A 19,907-nucleotide genomic window follows, 5' to 3' on the forward strand; every position below is an offset into this window, starting at 1 on the left:
GCCCATGGGAGTAATGAAGATATTAGTTTGTCTGGGGCAAGGATTTTGAATAGGGAAGATTATTTAGTGCTATTGGTAATACTCAGGATGTCTTGATCTTGAGAACATAAAAGATATAAGATTTGATCCCACATGAATTGAATCCCTGTTAATCCAAGCTTGCTTGTCTGTTTTCTTCTCTCTCTCCCTTCTTTTCTTCCTTGCATCTGTCCCTACCAGCATCCCTTCCTTTCTTATTTCTTGACATGTCTTTCTCTACCATTGGGAATATCCTCTATAAAGGACATTCAGAAAGATATGGACAAGTAACCACAAAGGATGAGAAAGCATGTTTGAGTTTCAATCTACACCAGTGGAGAAAGGTATCTGCATAAATGAGATCACCTATCCATCACTCCCCATCAAGAAGCTTCAGTGACTCCCTATTACCTTTCAAGATAAAATAAAAAATCTTGTGTTTGGCATACATAATCCTTCACAGTCTGGTTCTGACCAATATTTTCAGACTGATATGTTCCTGTTCTTCATACACTCTTGAGGACAAAGTAGATTATTTCTATTCCTGATTCATTATATCATATCTCCTTTCTGCCTTCCTTTGTTCAAACTATTCCCATGCTTGGAATGTCTGTTTTTTAAGTATGGATCTTCATATCCCAAACTACCTTCAAGGTTCATTTTAGGTACTACCTACTACTCAGTCCCAGCTCCCATCCCAGTTGTTAATGCTCTCGTGAATCCCTGAATTTTCTTTGCATGTCTGCGGTATGCGTGTGTATGTGTATGTATGTATACACACATATATGTATGTTTGCATGTATAATTTCCCTTTCATTAGAATGTAAGCTTGTTAAAGGCCAGTACAATTTTGACTTTGCTTATATCCGCAGGATGCAAACAGTGCTTGAACATCATAAGTATTTGATAACAAATCTTTATTTTGTTTTGAGGATTTTCTTTGAAGCCAGGCCCTAAGTCTCATAAGAAAAGCATCCTCACCTAATATTGAGATCAAAAATTCTTTTCAGCTCTCAATCCACATTCCCCATTTTATTCATGAGGTTTGTCCCTCTGTCTTCAGAAAATAAGACAGGATAATTAGGTGTATTTTGGATCATTTGCAATATATGCTATACTTGAAATTGCCTTTATGGGAAAAAAAGCCAGACTCTGTCCTATTTATTATCAGAATGTGTTTTGTGATATCCATGACCTAGTTATGAACATTCTGTTGCTTTTCATGATGTAGTAGCCAGAATTGAATTGGTGTGTGTGTGTGTGTGTGTGTGTGTGTGTGTGTGTGTATGCTGGGGGGTAGGAAGTGATCTTCAGAATGAAACAGCTTTGCACTTATTCCAACCGCCCTCCTTCTGGAGCAAGGGCATTTGACAAGGCAAATTCTTTAGCTACAGCCTTTCCCTATGTGTTCAAGTCATAAAAGGGAAGCTGTTTCTACGATGGATGGGAAATCTCTGGAGACAGTGGTATATATATTCATTTTTACACAAGGAAATATCACTTGCTTCTGCAGGCTCTTGAAATGGAAGCTGCAAAATGATAGAAAGGGTCAGGAGATGTGTGTTTGTGAGCAGTGTGTGTGTGGGGTGTTCCACTGTCTTGTCACTGAGGAACATAAATCAGAGACTGCACGTGCAAATTTCAAAGCGAGATGAAGGTACAAAGGAAGAAAAGTATTTTTTTCCTTTTAGCAGAGTTTAGGTTTCCTCCTTCCTCTCCTCCCACCTTTGAACACACACACACACACACACACACACACAAACTGGCAGAACACATTATTGTCTTCCTCCCTTTCTGGCATGGACAAGGGGTCATTTGGATGAGCCTTCTAATTGGTTTTGATCTCATTTTTTCCTGTCGAATCTTCATTTGAAGCAGGACACCTGTGGGAGATGCTGATTCCCTCTTCTTCAGAAGTACAATAAAGGTGAGATGATTAGATGGAAGTGATTTGAGGAGCCAGAGGAAACTGCAGGAAGAATGTGTAACATGCCTAAACTCACAAATGGGCAGCTTTTCACAGTGGTGCTTAGACCCAAGAAGACGGCAAGGTCTAGTATTTACATGATGCTTTGCTGCCTCTCAGACTCAGCATATATGAGTCTCAAAGGGGAAGCAGATCAATGCCAGGCCCCTTTCTGGCAAAAAGGGTTCCATGCCATGGAGGAATGGGAGGGAAAACTAAGGTGGAATGCCTGAATGAGGCAAGGGCAAGAAAGAAGGAGCTTCACTGAGAAAGAGGTTACTGATTTGTGGTTACTGACAACCTTATATCTGACAGTCTTTATCATTCTAATATTATCAAAGTTAATACAGAGGAAAGAACCCTGGATTTGGAGTTATATGATCTGGGTTCAAATCCAATTCTGCTGTCTATTACTTGCATGAACTTGGGTAGTCACTTTGCTTTTGTGGTCTTTAGTTTTGTCTTCTGTAAATTGAGTGGGTTGGACTAGGTAGCCTTTCAAGTTCATTTAACATATAGGTCTATGATCCCATGAACTAATCCTTGGATGATTCTCTACTGGATATTATATGGCTTTGTAGAAACAGAAAAGTCCTTGGAGTTAGACAGACATATTCCTTATGAATATTGCAATAGGAGGTCACCAACTGTCCCATGAAATGATGTCTCCGACTCATAAATTTTGGATGGGGTGAGAGAGAGCAGAAGAAGTCAAATAGAATATCCTGCTTGATGACCACCATGATTTAGTAGAATGAGCAAGAGATTAGGATTCAGACAGTCCGGACGGCTTGTGGTTCTGCTATATATTAGCTATGTGACCTCAAGGAAATCATTTAACCCCTTGATGCCAGATTCTTAATGTATAAAGTGACAGGGATTAAACTAGGTGATTCCTAAGGTCTCTTCCAGTGAGAGAGCTTATCACCCTTTTAATATTTCATTAGTTGAAATGGAGCATAAGTTGCTAGCTTCTTATTCAGACCTGACTTTCTTGACCTTTTCATTTGTCAGTGGTGAATATGGCAAGTGTTAGTGATTTAATCCATTTGGGAACAAATGCTATTCATATAAATCGCTACTTGTGTTAGATAAGTCTTAGAGAACTGCCTGTGGCTATGAGAGATTAGATAACTTGCCTATGGCAACACAGAAAATGAGTTTCAGAGGCAAAATTTGAGCTCAAGTCTTCTTACCTCCAAGTATGGTACTCTGCTATACCCTATTCATTATGCCACATGGTCTCTCATAATTTGATGGTAAGTATGTTGAGTTCTAGATTTGATGAAACATAGTTTTAAGTGTACAGTGTATAAGTACATTCGATATATTTGTGCGTGTGAGCATTGATGGAGGAATGCCTTTGGAAATGGTTCAGTAGACTGCTTGGTTATTATATATTTCCTGCATGCTTTTCTACGTTTCATATATCCTCCCTCCTTTTCACTAGTATTTAAGCTCCATGTAGAGAGAAAATGTGGCTTTATTTTCTTTATATATTCTCTAGTACCTGGAATAGTGTTCTGAACATAATTGCTTAGTAACATTTTGGTGCATGAATGAGTGAATGGTTTTGATTGGAGATGCAAGAAGGCAGTGAGAATAGCCATGTGGTTGCCTATGGTGGCTAAGGTTAGATGCTGCTGAGTCTCTGAATCACATTTCCCTAAGGCTTCCATCTAGGGGAAGGTTAGGGTGAGACTTTAGCAGCAACAGCAGCAATTATCTGCAAGAGCTAGAGTTTTGGAGGAAAATACATATTTCTAGGACATTGTGAGGGTGGTTAGGGGGTGGAAAATCCTAACAGTTGGAACGTTAGGATTATGGCTCTCTCCATGGTGCTAATGGAAATTTACTGTGAGTTTGCTGCTTGTGGCTATGACAACAAAATTCTCAAAGTCTCAAAAAAAGAAAGAAAAATGAAAAATCCAGTCCACCCCTGGATGTTAGGCCTATAATACACCACACATATGGCTATTTGTAAGTGGTTGTATATTTGGCAAGGTACAAACCTAAGATCCAGATGCTATAAAGACTTCCCTACATATCCTTTACCTACAATTGGGTCCTGTTTGGGTATAAGCAAAGAGCTGAACTCATGGTATCTATGCATTTTAATTTCATCTCTCTTAAGGAATTGCTTCTGGTTGTTCCTTCAACTAATTCAAGGTTAGATACTGGTAATGATCTCAAAATCCCAAATCTACAGCAATGTTCCATGGATACAAGTTGCTTGGAGAAAGCCCAGATCGGTCAGAAACTTTCTGGAACATGTTCTGTGTGATGTTTAACAGCTGTTGATGGCAGATGCAGATTTCTGTTCTGTGACTCCAATTGGTCATCTCCTCCCCTTCTCTTACCCCTGTCTCTTCCTACTCAAGAAGTACAGTAAGAAGAAGACAACACAATAAGCTTTCCAATCATGCAGTAGGACTTCTGCATGGAAACATATCGTCTGAGAGTATTTTCGGTTCTTGAAAATCAAGAAAGAGTAGATTGGGTTTAGAAACAGGTATTTTATATATATATATATATGCACACACACATATTGCATTATATATGTGTACATATATTGTGAATATAATATGTAATATTGACAATAATATTATGAATCAGAGATTTGTAATCTGTTAATGAGAGAATGTGGTATAGGGGAAACAGCATCTTTTTAGCTTGGCAATCAGAAACCTTTGGTTGTAGTACTGGCTGAGCCAGTTTCCAATAGACTAAGTCATTCCAGCAGACATTTCTTAAGCACCTGCTACATGCAAGAAATTAGGTTGGTTGCCAGGAACACAAAGACAAAGTGAAAACAAATACCTGCCCTCAAACAATTTATATTTTTTTGAGTGGGTTAAGATACAAAGTGTGTGTATGTGTGTATATCTGTCTATCTATCTATCTATCTATCTATCTATCTATCTATCTACCTATCTATCTATTATCTATCAGTCTATCTATCTATCTATCATCTATCTATCTATCTATCTATCATCTATCTATCATCTATCTATCAGTCTATCTATCATCTATCTATCTATCATCTATCTATCTATCTATCATCTATCTATCTATCATCTATCTATCTATCTATCTGTCTGTCTGTCTATCTATCTATCTATCTATCTATCTATCTATCTATCTATCTATCTATCTATCTACCTACCTATCTAATTATTTGAGGAGGAGACAGAAAAGGACTAGAAAAGGCTTCTTGAATTGGTTCACCTGGGAGTTGAGCCTTGAAGGTTACTAGGGATTCCAAGAGGTATGGGTGCAGGAGAAATGCATTCTTGGCATGGGAGACAGGCATAGAGGTGGCAGATGAAGGGTTCAGGGAATGCCAAGCAGGCCCATTTGGCTAGACCATAGGGTACATGATGTAGTAATGCATGATAAGCCTAGAAAAGTACACTAGGGACAAATTATAAAGGTTCATAAAAGTTACTGAATTACCTTAGAGGTAATAGGCAACCATTGAAAGTTCTTGAGCTCTGGGAGCTTGAGGAAGTAACTTTATGTTTTTGTGCCTTAGTTTCCTTATCTGTAAAGTAAGGGTGTAAATATTTCTTAAAACAGAAATCATCTGCTTTTATTTTCACATGTGTTGTTGCTTACTTCCTCCCATGTCTGCCTCTCCACCATGTGCCACTTTCAGCCTCGCTTGAGAGGTACTTCCCTGCCTCAGTTCCACCTGTTCATGATAGGCAGGAGTCAGCATGTTGTCCACATGCCCCGACATAGCAGATGAAAAAGGCACACTGTTTCTGACAGCTTGCCAATCTGTATTCTAAGCCTTACCTGGACATGGGATGTCATCTTCTTGACTTGAAATTGGTTAGGATTTTGCTTTTCTAAACCCTTCTTGTTAGCCCTGTGCATTCACTGATACTTCCCCCCCTTTTTCTTTCCCTGAGTCTCTGTGACAGGAGTCCTCAGAATGCTTTTTTAAAAAGTTCCCCACTTTGGCAATAAATCATTATTTTATTTTGCTGATTGGATAGGGTTTACATTTAGGGAATTTCTGTTTTGTTGAGGAGTATCAAGGAAGGAAGGTAATTTAAATGTCACTGAGATCCTGGTCAATTAACATTATCACTGTAGTTACTACATACAGGCTTATTTACATAACCAGAAGTTCATAAGAATCTGTGGACATTTTTTGGTTTTTGTAAATCAGATTCCATTTTAAATGTGCAGTGTGGTGGAGTTGTTAGATACCTGACCTTGAGGGAAGGAAGACCTGTCTTCATATCCTGCCTTTGACACATACTGTCTGTGCAACCCATGATAAGTCTTTTAGTTTCTCAGTGTTAAAAATGAATTGAGGAATTCATGAAGCCTCAACTCTTTGTAAACCATTTGAGGTACTGATTAAGGATAAAAATATGGTACAAGATATGGTCCTTGCCCACAACTACTTTAGTAGCTTAAGGGGAAGGACAACTGGCTGAAACAACTGGGGGTGTTGAACTTGTAGATGAGAAGGGGAAACATGATAGCTATTGTTGAGTATTTGAAGGTTGTCATATAGGAAAAGGGATTAGGTTTGTTCATTTTGGCCCCAGAAGACAGACTAAGGAGCACTGGATAGCATTGAAGAGAAATTGATTTAGGATCATTGTAATGAAACTTAAAATAAAACCACAATGCATCTTAATATTTAGAGTCATCCAATAAGAGATGGGCTGACTTGGGAGGTAGTGGTTTCCATTTCATTAGGGGCTGTTAAGCAAAGCTTGTATAACCACTTGTTGGGTATTTTTGTAAGAGAGGATTCTTGTTCAGGTATAGGTTGGATTAGTTCTAAGTCAGAGAATCTAGGTTCAATTTTTTCCTTCAACAGTATTACCTGTGGGTCCCTGGACAAGTCATCTACCTTCTTTAGGCCTCAGTTCTCTCATCTGTAAAAAAAGGGCAGGTTTAAAAAGATGGCATCTTTGCTCCCTTCTAGTTGAAACTTTATGAGCTTATGATACTTATGCTAACTTCTGGGGTCCCTTACAATTCTATGAATCTGTGCTTTTGTTGCAGGAATAAGGACAGAGAGGTTATTTCCAAGCTGTGGTGACTGATCTGACCAAAGTGCCCCCATTTCAGTTGGATCTTGAGGGACAGGAGTGATTTGAGTAGTTAGACACAGTAATGGCATTTCATCTGAAGGGAGTTTTAGGAACATAGGTATGAATTTGAGAAAAATACAAAAGGTGCCCATGGGAGTAATAAAGGTATTAGTTTGTCTGGGGCAAGGATTTTGAATAGGGAAGATTATTTAGTGCTATTGGTAATACTCAGGATGTCTTGATCTTGAGAACATAAAAGATATAAGATTTGATCCCACATGAATTGAATCCCTGTTAACCAAAGCTTGCTTGTCTGCTTTCTTCTCTCTGTTTTGTCAAGGAATATCAAGGAAGGAAGGTATTTAAATGTCAGGGAGATCCTGGCCAATTGACATTATCACATAGTTACTACATATGGGCTTATTTACTCAACCAGAAGTTCCTAAGAATCTGCGGATAGTTTTGGTTTTTGTGAATCAAATTCCATTTTAAATGTGCAGTGTGGTGGAGTTGTTAGATACCTGACCTTGAGGGAAGGAACACCTGTCTTCATATCCTGCCTTTGACACATAGTGTCTATGCAACCCATGACAAGTCTTTTAATTTCTCAGTCATCTGCAGTTTGCAGAGAAGGTGCTATACTTCATTGATAAAGGAAGTTTTCTCACCCAGAATTCCTTGAACTAATGGGATTGTAAGTCCAGTGGCTATCCTAGTGCTATAGGAACCCCTTTGTAACTGAATTATTCCAGTTATTCTGCCTTGTGAGTTCAGATATTTGTAAGTTCTTTGAAGGCAGGGATAATTTCATTTTTGTCTTTCCACCCCCAGTGCCCAGCATAGCACTTACTGATTGAGCAGGCGTTGCGCTTTTGTTGATTGTACTGTATAGGGAACGTTGAGACATCGGTTCTATTAGCACACCAAGCAGGTGTGGACTGAGCAAGCGTCAGATGGAAAAGGTGCTGTACAACCAGTATACCTCCTGGTCAAGGGTCGCCCTTTCTGGACTGGCATTGACATTCTAGATTTGCTGCATGTCACACACCAAAAGAACTGTCCCTGCCCTTTCGTTGCAAACAGTCACCACCATGTATTGTGTGGATGCTTTTGAGACAGTGAAAACAATGGTAAAATTAAAAGTTTTCTCAAAGATAGAATGGACAAGTAATATGGTATGGGAAAGAGGGCTTTGTATTGGGGGTCAGGGGATCTAGGTTCTATTCTTGCCTCTTGCATTAACTTAATATATGCCAACAGGCACCTGCTTTATTTTTCTGAGCTTCATCTCCTGCTATGTAAAAAGAGAGTTGTAGATGTTGAAAATTACCTTCCTTTTGTTAACACTTTGGCAATGTCAGAGGAAAGAAGGTGGAAAATATGAGGGATATTCCAAAGGTGAAGTAGATAGAACTTGGCTACCAATTAGATGGGGGTTGGGATTAAAGAAAAGGAGTGAGAAGCTGAAGTTGATTAGGTTTCAAGCCTAGGTGGATGGTCATGGATTTGACGATGATAGGAAAATAAGGAAAAGGGGGCTTTTGAAAGAACGAGTTCACTTTTGGACCTATTGAGTTTAAGATGTTTTAGGGACATGTATTTCAATATGTCCAAAGGCAGTGGGAAATGTAAAATTAGAGGTAAGAAGAGAGAGTGGGGTTGTGAGAGGAAAGAAATAGAGGCACTGATTGTAGTCAACTTTCCTAAGGAGTTTAACCATGAAAGAGAGGAATGAAATTTGGGACAGTCGCTAGTGGGTATAAAGTGATGGTTATTTTTAAGGATGACAAACATATGAGAGTGTTTGTGGGCAGCAGGAAAGCAACCATCATTTACAGAGAGATTGAAGATTAATGAGAGAGAGGGGATGATAGAGGTTACAGTTGGCTGGAGAAGATGAGATAGAGTGGTGTCATTTTTACATTGACAAGGAGAAGGACCATCTTTTTGTGAGACAGGAGTGATGGAGAAGATAGTGGAAGTCATTTTAATAGTGTGAGATGAGGAGGAGAGGAGAAGAGTGAGCTCTAAGTGAATGGGCTTATTATTTTTTTATTAAAATAACACAAAAAGTTCTCAGTTGAGAAAGTGGAGGGAGGAGGAAAAGCCACAGTAAGTTTGAAGGGTATTGAAAAGGTTTGGAAAATCCATTGTGTCCAATGGGATAGTGAATCAATTAGGAAGGTATAAAGTATTGCCTTGCTGCAATGAGGGCCTAGCTGAAATTGTGTGACAAATTTGTAGTGGAAGTATTCAAAATTATTTTGTGACCTCCTCCAGCTTTGTTCAGCAGCATGTGAGTAGGACTGAAATAGCTGATGGACAGAATAATCCAGGGTTGAAGCTTGGAAGGACATGATTGGTAATAGGATAAAAGGGCTTTCTACTCAGGAATAGATAAAGAATGGGGTTAAGCCGGTTCACCAAGAGGGAAGAAGGAAAAAGAGGAGAATGTAGTGCAGGAATAATGGCGTGGGAAAGAACTGAATAACGGAGGGACAGGAGGTCATGATGAGTTTGAAGAGGATTAGGGGTCATAAGGAAGATGGAAAGATGAAATGATAAATATTTTGATAGGGAGCCATGGATTTAGATAGAGTGAGGAAAAACTCAAGATAGGAAGAGTAATTAGAAGGCTACTGTAATAGTACAGCTAAGACTTGGAAAGCTGAACTAAGGTGGTGGCAGCTCTGCTATTAGACAGAAACTTTCTGAACGCAGGATCTGCATCATTTTTGTCATTGTATCCTCACTATCTAGAATGGTGCTTGGTATACAGGTATTTATTAAATGCTCAACGAGTGACTGAGGCATTGATAGGAGATTTTTCTGGGTGATCCTGCTGGAGAAGATCTTCTAGTGTCATGAACAAGGACAAGCATCCCATGGCCTACTTTTCAAATTCTTGGCTGTCCTCATCATTAGCTCTTTATCAGATTCCCTTTATGATGGTTTGAAATTCACAGTACCTGGTTCAAACTTAGGAAAATGAGAGGAATTATTTTGTTCTTGTTGGATTTAACTTTTAAATGAAGGGGTCCTACTCTGGTGTGCTGGATTTCAAGCAATAGAACCTGAGTATGAATTTAAGGGCTATTTCTTGCTAGCTATGTGACCTTGACTAAATCTCCTCTCTTGTTTTCATTGTCTTTCCCTGTAAAAGAAAGGTATTGGACTAGAAGAAACTAGGAGGCACAGTCGATAGAACACTAAGCCTGGGGTCAAGAAGACCTGAATTCAAAGCTGTCCTCAGACACTTGTTAAATGTATGACCCTGGGAACATCAGTTAATCCCTATCTGCCTCAGCTTTCTCATCCATAAAATGAGCTGGAGAAGGAAATGACAAACCAGTCTCTTTGCCAAGAAAACCCTAAAAGGGGTAACAGAGATCCAGAAATGACTGAAATGATTAAACAACAACATTGGACTAGAAGACCTCACAGCTTTCTTTAACTTTCAGGTTAACTTTATGTAAAGGGTACATGGAGTCAGGAGACTGGAGTTTAAGTTCTACTCTGGTCACTGACTACATAATCCATACATAATTTGGCCCCAATTTTCTCATCTACAATGTAAGGAAAATGCCTGATTTTCTTGCTTAGAACTGCTTCAAAATCCTGCCATAAGGAATTCACTGGCATACAGTTCACTGGCACAAGTGTGGTTTCAAAAGTCTAGGGTAAGACAGGAATAAGATGGCATTGCCAATCCCATCATCTTTCCATAAAGAAGCTCTTCGGCCTGAGACTCCTGTGCCATGTTCTGTAGTAGCATTTGAATGGCAGGACTGCAACACTGGGAAGGAACCCATTCTATCTATGAACTTTTCCTGACTGTTTCTTACAGCCTTTCAAAGATTCATTTGATTTCAGAGAATTCATATCAGACATGGAAGTAATTCCATGGCAGTGTTCCTGTTTCACGTGTATCTGCTACAGAGAAGTTTCTGGTTGTTTTAGTAAATTAAAAAGGTCAATGACTTTTCTTCCTAATGCCCATTTTTCTCCTTAGCCATGACAGAGATTGGTGGGCATCCTGCTCCCTCCTTCATAATTTTCTATCTGACTCTGAGCTGTCACCTGCTCTGTCATTGAGGCATGTGAAAAAAAAAAACCCACAGATGGTTTCTGCAACACTAACCCTTTGAGCTGAATAGTTTGGCCAGTCCATCTGGCCTTTGATTTCCATTAATAGCTTTTCACCTGAGCCATAGAAATAAGGGCTGTAAATACTATGTCCTCATTTCATTTGTTCAGTGTTGCCAGGAGATGAATTAGTGTCAGTGTTTGAATGAAACAGCACCTTCCTGCTTTGAATAATTTCTGGCTCACTACAATCCTTGAAATTTTTCTGCCTTCATGGCTCAGACATTAAAATATTGATATATTGTTGGGGCAATGAGCACTAGCCAAAAGTGCTTTGAATCATGGCTAGGGCTAGATTCAAATCTCAGCTACTACACAAATGCATGCTTGTGGTATCTTCCATGAGACACCAAATCTCTCTGAACCTCTTGCCTCACGTGTAGAATAAGGTCATTGAGCTAAATGTTTCCCAAGATCCTTCCCTACTCTAGACTGTATGAGCTAGCTGTCAGAGCTAGGCTCCTCACTATAAATCCAGTGCTCTTCCTGCCATAGCATACTGCATTCAAAGATTAGGGGAACCGTGCTCTTGCTAAAGTGAAATACTCTGTTTTATCATTAAGGTATGTGTGAGGGTGTCTATGACCTTTAAAACAGAAGTCATTGATTTGATCTATATAATTGTCTTATGCAGCATCTGGAAGGAGGAGGAGAAGGAAAAGTAAGAGGAGAAAGAAAAGGAAAAGGAGAAGGAGGAAGATACAAGAAAGAAAGAAGAGAAAGAACAGGAGGAAGAAAAAGAAGATGGAAGAGAAGTAAGAAGGGGAGGAGGAAGAGGAGCAGTGTTGTTGTTCAGTCGTTTTAGTCCCGTCTGACTTTTTGTGACCCCATTTGACATTTTCTTGGCAAAAATACTGGAGTGGTTTGCCATTTTCTTCTCCAGTTAATTTTACAAATGAGGAAACGGAGGCAAACAAGGTTGTTACTTTTCCAGGGTCACATAGCTAGTGAGTATCTGAGGCTAGATTTGAACTCATGAAGATTCCAAGTCCAGTACTCTATCCACTGTACCACCTAGCTACACCCCACCCTCCCCAAGCAGTACATTCATTTCAAGACCATGATCTTGGTCTGTGAATTGGAATTTCCTGGGAGCTCCTTAACATTTAATTTGGTCTGCAAAAGTAGTCACCTGGAATAGACTTTGAATCTTTGAGTAGGCCTGTTCACTCTTGCAAGGGACTTCATACCACAGCTTTTATTATCCTACAAGAAAAAAAGTAATAGAATTGCTGCGTTGGCTTGGTGTGAGTCTTCCCCAAACTCTTTCTTCTTGGCAAAATATCTACATTACTTGACCCAGTTTGAGACGTCTCTCCTCCTAATGCATTTACTCTTTGCTTTGATCAGTCAATCAATCCATAAGAATGATTAAACACTGACTGTATTCCATGTATTTGGCTAGTCCATAGTGGCTTTAATTTTTTACAAGATCCTATTTGACCACATATCCTACAATTCAGCACTTGATTGCAGGCTCCCCCTCAGTTGGCCTCCAACTGCTTTATGTTATGATTAAATTTGCACTAGATTTGGCGATCTAGCCATCTGGATTCCAACATCAGCTCTTTCAGTAACCATGTGGCTGTGTTCATGTGCAATTGCTCCCCTTTTCAAGTAAGTCTTACTTTTATTCTCCATTAAATAGAGATAATATACACCAATCAGTTGATGGATCAACCAACGAGCAGTTATTAAGCATTCTCTATGTGGCAGGCACTGTAGTCAGCACTGGGGTTACAAATACCACACATCCCAAAGCCTTAGTGTGGTGCTAATTTTAGTAGCTAAGTGCTCCCACTATGGAGGAATATTTTCATTTATTCTCAAGCTATAGATGAATAGATGTGTGAATGTCCTTCAACATAGAGATAATTGATATTATCTATAGAATTGTCCTATTTTACACATGAGGAAACAAGTTCAGAGAGATTTGGGGAATGCAAGTAGATTGTGCATTCTCCAAAACCTGAGAACCACTGGTAGATACTTGGTAAAAAGTTGAGAGATCTTTGACTAGTTTTCTAAGATTAGTCTGGTAGAGCGTTGGTTTGGGAGGGAAAGCTAGCAGACTCTGTGGACCTTCCACTACTAGGTAAGTGTGAAAAACATTCCACTGTTTCATCACCCTTTTCCTATCTCTGTAGTCTGAGACTTCAAGGGTCTGTGACTGTCATCATGGTAATCTCCCTCCGCTGATAGAGAGTGTTCTCCATCTCTGTCATAATTTGCAATCTCTCAAAGTAGTTCTAACCAAAGCATTTATCATCCTATGACTAACCTGGGGATATGCCTCTTTGAATTTACCAAAGCTATTCTTCAGATTGCAAAGCACAGATGGTCCACTACCAGGGCCATAAGCCTGGTCTTTCCAATGGGGTAGAGCCAACTACGGCTTGTGTTCAATTTGAATAGTCTGTAGAATCACTTCCATGATGTGATATGGTACCAGAGGAAGATTTTAACCTATGCACTTGCTTTTTTTTTTAAAAAAATTCTAATTTATTTATTTATTTTTAGTTTCCAACATTCATTTCCATAAGATTTTCAGTTCCAGATTTTCTTCCTATCTCTCTCCTTTGTCCATCACAAGACCCCTTCTCCCAATCTGCCCTCCCTTCTATCACACCTTTCCCTTCCCTTGTTCCCATCTCCTCTATTTTCTTGGAGGACAAGATAGATTTCTATACTCCATTGCCTGCATATCTGATTTACCAGTTGCATGTAAAAACAATTTTTAACATTCATTTTTAAAACTTTGAGTTCTGATGTCTCTCCTTTCCTCCCTCCCCACTAAGAAGGCAAGTGATTCAATATAGACTATACATGTGTAGTTCTGCAAAAGACTTCCATAAAAATCATGTTTTGGAAGGCTATATTTCCCTCCATCCTATCCTGCCCCCCACTTTTATTCTAGTCTCTCTTTTGACCCTATCCCTCCTCAAAAATATTGACTTCTAATTATGCTGTCTCCCATTTGCCCTTCCTTCTATCATTCCCCCATCTTCACTTATCCCTTCTCCCTTACTTTCCTGTAGTATGAGATAGAGTTTCATAGCAAATTGAGTGTGCATGTTATTCTCTCCTTAAGCCTATGTGATGAGAGTAAGGTTCACTTTTTCCCTCTCATGTCCCCTCTCTTCCCTTCCATTGAAAAGGCTTTTTCTTGTCTCTTCTATGTGAGAAATAATTTAGCCCATTCTATTTTTCCATTTCTCCTCCCAATATATTCCTCTCTCACCACTTAACTTTATTTTTTTAAGATATCATCCCTTCCTATTTAATTCACCCTGTGCCCTCTGTCTATATATATATAATCAATCCCTCCAACTACCCTAGTCCTGAGAAAAGTCTCTAGAGTTTTATATTATCTTTCCATGTAGGAATGTAAACAGTTCAACTTTAGTAAGTCCCTTATGATTTCTCTTTCCTGCTTATCTTTTCATGCTTCTCTTGATTCTTGTGTTTGAAAGTCAAATTTTCTATTCATCTCTGGTCTTGTCATAAAGAATGCTTGAAAGTCCTCTATTTCATTGAATGACCAGTTTTCCCTGAAGTATTATACTCAGCTTTACTGGGTAGGTGATTCTTGGTTTTAATCCTAGTTCCTTTGACTTCTGGAATATCATATTCCATGCCCTTTGATCCCTTAATGTAGAAGCTGCTAGATCTTGTGTTAACCTGATTGTATTTCCACAACACTAGAATCATTTCTTTCTGGCTGCTTGCAATATTTTCTCCTTGATCTATGGAATTTGACTGCAATAATCCTAGGAGTTTTCTTTTGGGACTTCTTTCAGAAGGTGATCAGTGGATTCTTTCAATATTTATTTTACCCTCTGCTTCTAGAATATCAGGACAGTTTTCCTTGATAATTTCTTGAATGACGTCTAGGCTCTTTTTTGATCATAGCTTTCAGGCAGTCCTATAATTTTTAAATTCTCTCTCCTGGATCTATTTTCTAGGTCAGTTGTTTTTCCAAAGAGATATTTCACATTGTCTGCTATTTTTCTATTCCTTTGGTTTTGTTTTATAATTTCTTGATTTTTCATAAAGTCATTATCTTTCATCTGCTCCATTCTGAACTTTAAGGAATTATTTTCTTCAGTGAGCTTTTGGACCTCCTTTTCCATCTGGCCAATTCTGATTTTTAGGGCATTCTTCTCCTCCTTGGTTTTTTGGATCTCTTTCGTCATTTGGGTTAGTCGGTTTTTAAGGTGTTATTTTCTTCAGCATTTTTTTGGGGTCCATGTTAGCAAGCATTTGACTCATTTTGCATAATTTTCTTGCATCACTCTCATTTCTCTTCCCTATTTTTCCTCTACTTCTCTTACCTGATTTTCAAAATCCTTTTTGAGCTCTTCTTTGACCTGAGACCAATTCATATTTTTCTTGGAGGCTTTGGATGGGGGAATTTTGACTTTATTGTCTTCTGTTTTCATGTTTTGATTTTCCTTGTCACCAAAGTAAGATTCTATATTCTGATTCTTTTTTCAGTTTTTGCTCATTTCCCCAGCCATTTACTTGACTTTTGAGTTCTTTGTCAAAGTAGATTTCTGCTTTCAGTGCGTGTGGGGGGTGTACTGTCAACTGCTGGATCCCTGCACAATCTATGGGCCTAGGGCTCCAGAAACAGTGGGTGTAGCTGCCCCTGTGGCTGCTGTGGCTGTTGCGGGTTCCTCCACCTGCTTCCCCCTCTGCTGCCCTGGGGCTGGGGCCACACCACTCCACTCTTCCACACTGGTCCCACAGGCTTTTTTTCCACCAACTTTCCAATTTGTTCTTGGCTTTTTGGGGTCCTGAAATCTGGAAACTGCCACAGGTGCAAGAGATTCAGTCTCTCCAAAGTCTGCTCAGGTCCTATCTGTGCTGGTGAGGTCCATGCTGGACTGTGTCCTGCCCCCAGCATAGTGCTATAGACACTTCCCAGTGACCTTCCAGGACATCTTTGGCTGGAGATTTGCTTCACTATGTCATTCTGTGGGTTCTGCAGCTCTAGAATTTGTTTACAGCCCTTTGTACATGTATTTGGCTTGGCTTAGGGGGAAAGCTCTAGAAAGCCTATGCTATTACTCTGCCCTCTTGGCTCTGCCCACCTCTACACTTGATTTTTTGATGGGGATGTATGAGGGGGAATTGTCCCTGCATCTGTAATTTCATTAATGTGGATAACTCTGAGCATGGAAATACCTTATAGAAATACAGATGGACAACTTGTCCGTAATGGTTTTAGAGAGTTAACCAGGGGCAGAGGTTAAGTAACTCATCCAAGGTTTCATTTCCAGTATGTGTCAGAATCCAGGCAGAAGTCTAAATCTTTCTTACCCCAATTACTCATTGTATCATGTTGACATTCATATTTTTTTTTCTTTCTGGATCTGTGATTTTTTGACATAAAGAATTTCCAGTGAAGGAACTGAAGCAATGAAGATCTGTACCCACTCCACCATTTACAGTCTTACAATGGTGATGGTAGCACTGAAGGTATAAATGACTTGCCCAAGGTGATGCAGTATGTATCAGAAGCAGGATTTCTCTCCAGGTCTTCTTGATTCTGAAGCCAGTTCTCTATCCACCATGAAACACTGCCTTCAGTACGATGACTCTTGCCCTCACTTTCCTAGACATAAATGGTTCTAACCTCCATTCCGAGATTGGAGAGAATAAGCAATCTGTTGTGAGAGCCCAGAAGCATCATAAGGGATAGGCATAGATAAGTGTGTTATCGAGATGAGGTTTCTTTCCTTCCTCCATATTAACAGTTCCCTGTTCTACGCACCAAATAGTTATTGAGATCCATTCCTGTTCTCCAGGCTTGCATGAAACCATTGGTGAGTTACCAGTAGTAAGCCGCAACCTCTTGGTTTGTTGTACACTCGAATTACTTTGTTGTAAACGATGCCATGAATAAACACACTAAACAAAGCATCATTTTTTGTGTGGGTTCATATAGCCGACAATAAAAAATATAGTTGGCTGGCAGTAAAATCTCTCAGAGTTTTTCAACAGCCCCATATTTTAAGCATTGCATCCTGGGCTCCAGCAGCTGCCTCTACATATGTTCCTTGATTTTATGGGCGCATTACTGTGGCGTGAGAGCCGTTGGAGCATTGCAGGCACATTTTGATTGGGAGTGATTTCAGGGCAATGCCATTCTACTGGCCCACCCCGGCCTTCTGCTGCTGGAATGGGAACTGCAATTAACAAATGAGAGGAAAGGTAAGAGACAGGAGTGGGTGGTTCTGAGGTGAACAGCGTCTTAGTTCATTAGTACAGGGACTTGCCTGGAGCTGCTACCTTGATATCCTCTCCCAAACTGTTCATGTTGTAGGTGTGTAGTCAAGGGAACAAAGCATCCTAGATGGCCCAGATTTTGTTTATAAAAGAACCACAGGATAAAGACATAATAGCCCTAAAGATGACAGTGAGATTGTAGATGAGGATGCTTATATCCTATTATTAGCACCAGAATGATGTTATTATGCCCAGGCTTATAGCAAGAATATAACTTTTATTAACTTTTACTATTCTGACCATACTCTGCTTGATGCTGGAGGACCTCCCCATTTAAGTGGTGAGAGATTCATTACCTGAAAGTTTCTAGATGATGCGTTTTTTTGGACTGGGGCAAACAATGACAGAAGTCTGATTACCATGCGCTCAGGGAATACTTCTACATTGTGATCAGCAGCATTTCACAGTGGAAAGAGCATTGATTATAACATCAGGGGCCTGGATTCAAAACCCTTTTACCCTGTTGTAACACTTGTAACCTGTAATACTCAAGTAAGTCATCTATCCTTAAGATTCAGTTCCTAAGCCACCAAAAGGTAGGATGATCTGTGAGGTCCCTTCCAGCTCTGTCGATAAATCAACAAAACTTTATTAAGTGGCTACTATGTACACGTTGCTAAGGATACAAAAAAGAGATCAACCTTGCCCTCAAAGAGCTGCCATTCTATTGGGTGGGATGATCATATACAAATCTAAGGAGAGTATATAAGGAAGGTGGAGGGAAATAATGAACAGCATGAAGAATGAAGAAGTGCTGTTTTGGGATCAAACAGTAGTGCTTGACCTGAGCTCTGAAAGGAACTAGAAGTTCTAAGAGGCAGAGGTGAGGAAGGAGAGTATTCTAAACATAAGAGCTAAACTTGTATAAAGGCCTGGATATGGGAAGTAGAATGTTATTTGAGAAGAAATCAGAGGAGGCCAGTGTGGCTAGAATGTAGAGTGTTGGAGGGGAAATAATGTCCAAAATATCTATGGGTTTTCTAAGAATGATAGAACTCAGGTTTGGAAGAGCCTTCAGTGGCTATATATTCCAGCCAATAATTGAATAGTAATCCTCTTTACAATATCCTCAGAAAGTGGTCTCTCTTGCAGACCTCTAGACAGTGAAAACCTGCTATATCCCGAAGTAGCTAATTCCTCTAAGGCATAGTTTTAATCCTTCTTTAAATTAAATTTCCTTTTTCATTGTGAACTTAATAACTGTCAACACAGATATTTCAATATACAAAGCAGAACAAGAGACTTCTATGAGAGTCTATGAACTTGTTATATACAATTGACTTTTTTAAAAAAAGTATGCATATATGAAAGTTAAAAATAACAGCAAAGCACTCTGTGATGACTTTAATTGTTCAGAAATTGTCCTTAAATTTATTTTGAGAAAAATTCGTACATTGCTCTGAATTCTGTCTTCTGGAAAGCAGAATAAATCTAATCTCTCAGATAGACTGGATTTGGCTTTGGATTATCCATCATTTTGGATTACATATAATATAGTTTCTTTGGATGAGGGAGAAGTGAGTATTTGCAATGAAGCCATCTTTACTTCTAATGTGAGTTCTTAGTCAAAATGCCTTGAAAGAAACTCTGAAGGGAAACCACACTTGCATTGAGAAGAAACAGGACAAAACCCATAAAGTTATGCCAGTCATGGAGGCTTGGCTCCTGTAGGCTTTCCAGCATAGGCTGCTCCTAACTCAATGCCGGATGCTCCCAAATGAATCCTGTTCATTCTTGGATGAATTCCCCACCATTTGGCAGAGGAGGCTCAGGAGCAAGTGAGGGGCTGCCTCCCATGTTATACATGCCCTGAATCCAAGCTGGGAGCAGCAGTTTAGATGAGTGAAAGGAAGGATGCCACCCACTTGAAGTGTCACCCCAGGAGATTTTCAAGACCCCAGGCAAAGGAAGAAAGGGTTTACAGCACGAAAATCTTTGCTGCATATGTCTCTGACTGAGTGTCTGGGTACCATGGTGATCGACAGACACTTTCTGTCAGTGTCACTTGGCAAGGGCAGCCATGGAGAAAAACAGCACATTCTGTCTAACATTTTCTCATTTGCAAAGACTCAGGGTGGGATAACATAATCCATTTCATTCCAGCAAATATTTCTCAACATCCTCAATTTTTACAATTGATCCTTATATGATGTTCAATTAAATTCAATGCAATAACTTTGTATTAAGTCCTTGATATATGCCAGACACTATTCTAGGCACAGTTTATCCAAAGACAAACAATCTCTCCCTTCAAGAAGCTTAAATTTTATTTTGAGGCAGAGAGAAGTTTGCAACAGGTACACAGCTAAGCAAATAGAAGAGAATTTGAAAACTGAGTAAGAGCCTGGAGAGCTGGGAGAATGAAGGAAGTCTTCACAGAAATGAAATTTGAGCTGATCCTTGAAGGAAAGGTTCTTGAA

This window comes from Notamacropus eugenii, chromosome 6 (assembly GCF_028372415.1).
Source record: "Notamacropus eugenii isolate mMacEug1 chromosome 6, mMacEug1.pri_v2, whole genome shotgun sequence".
Taxonomy (NCBI): Eukaryota; Metazoa; Chordata; class Mammalia; order Diprotodontia; family Macropodidae; genus Notamacropus; species Notamacropus eugenii.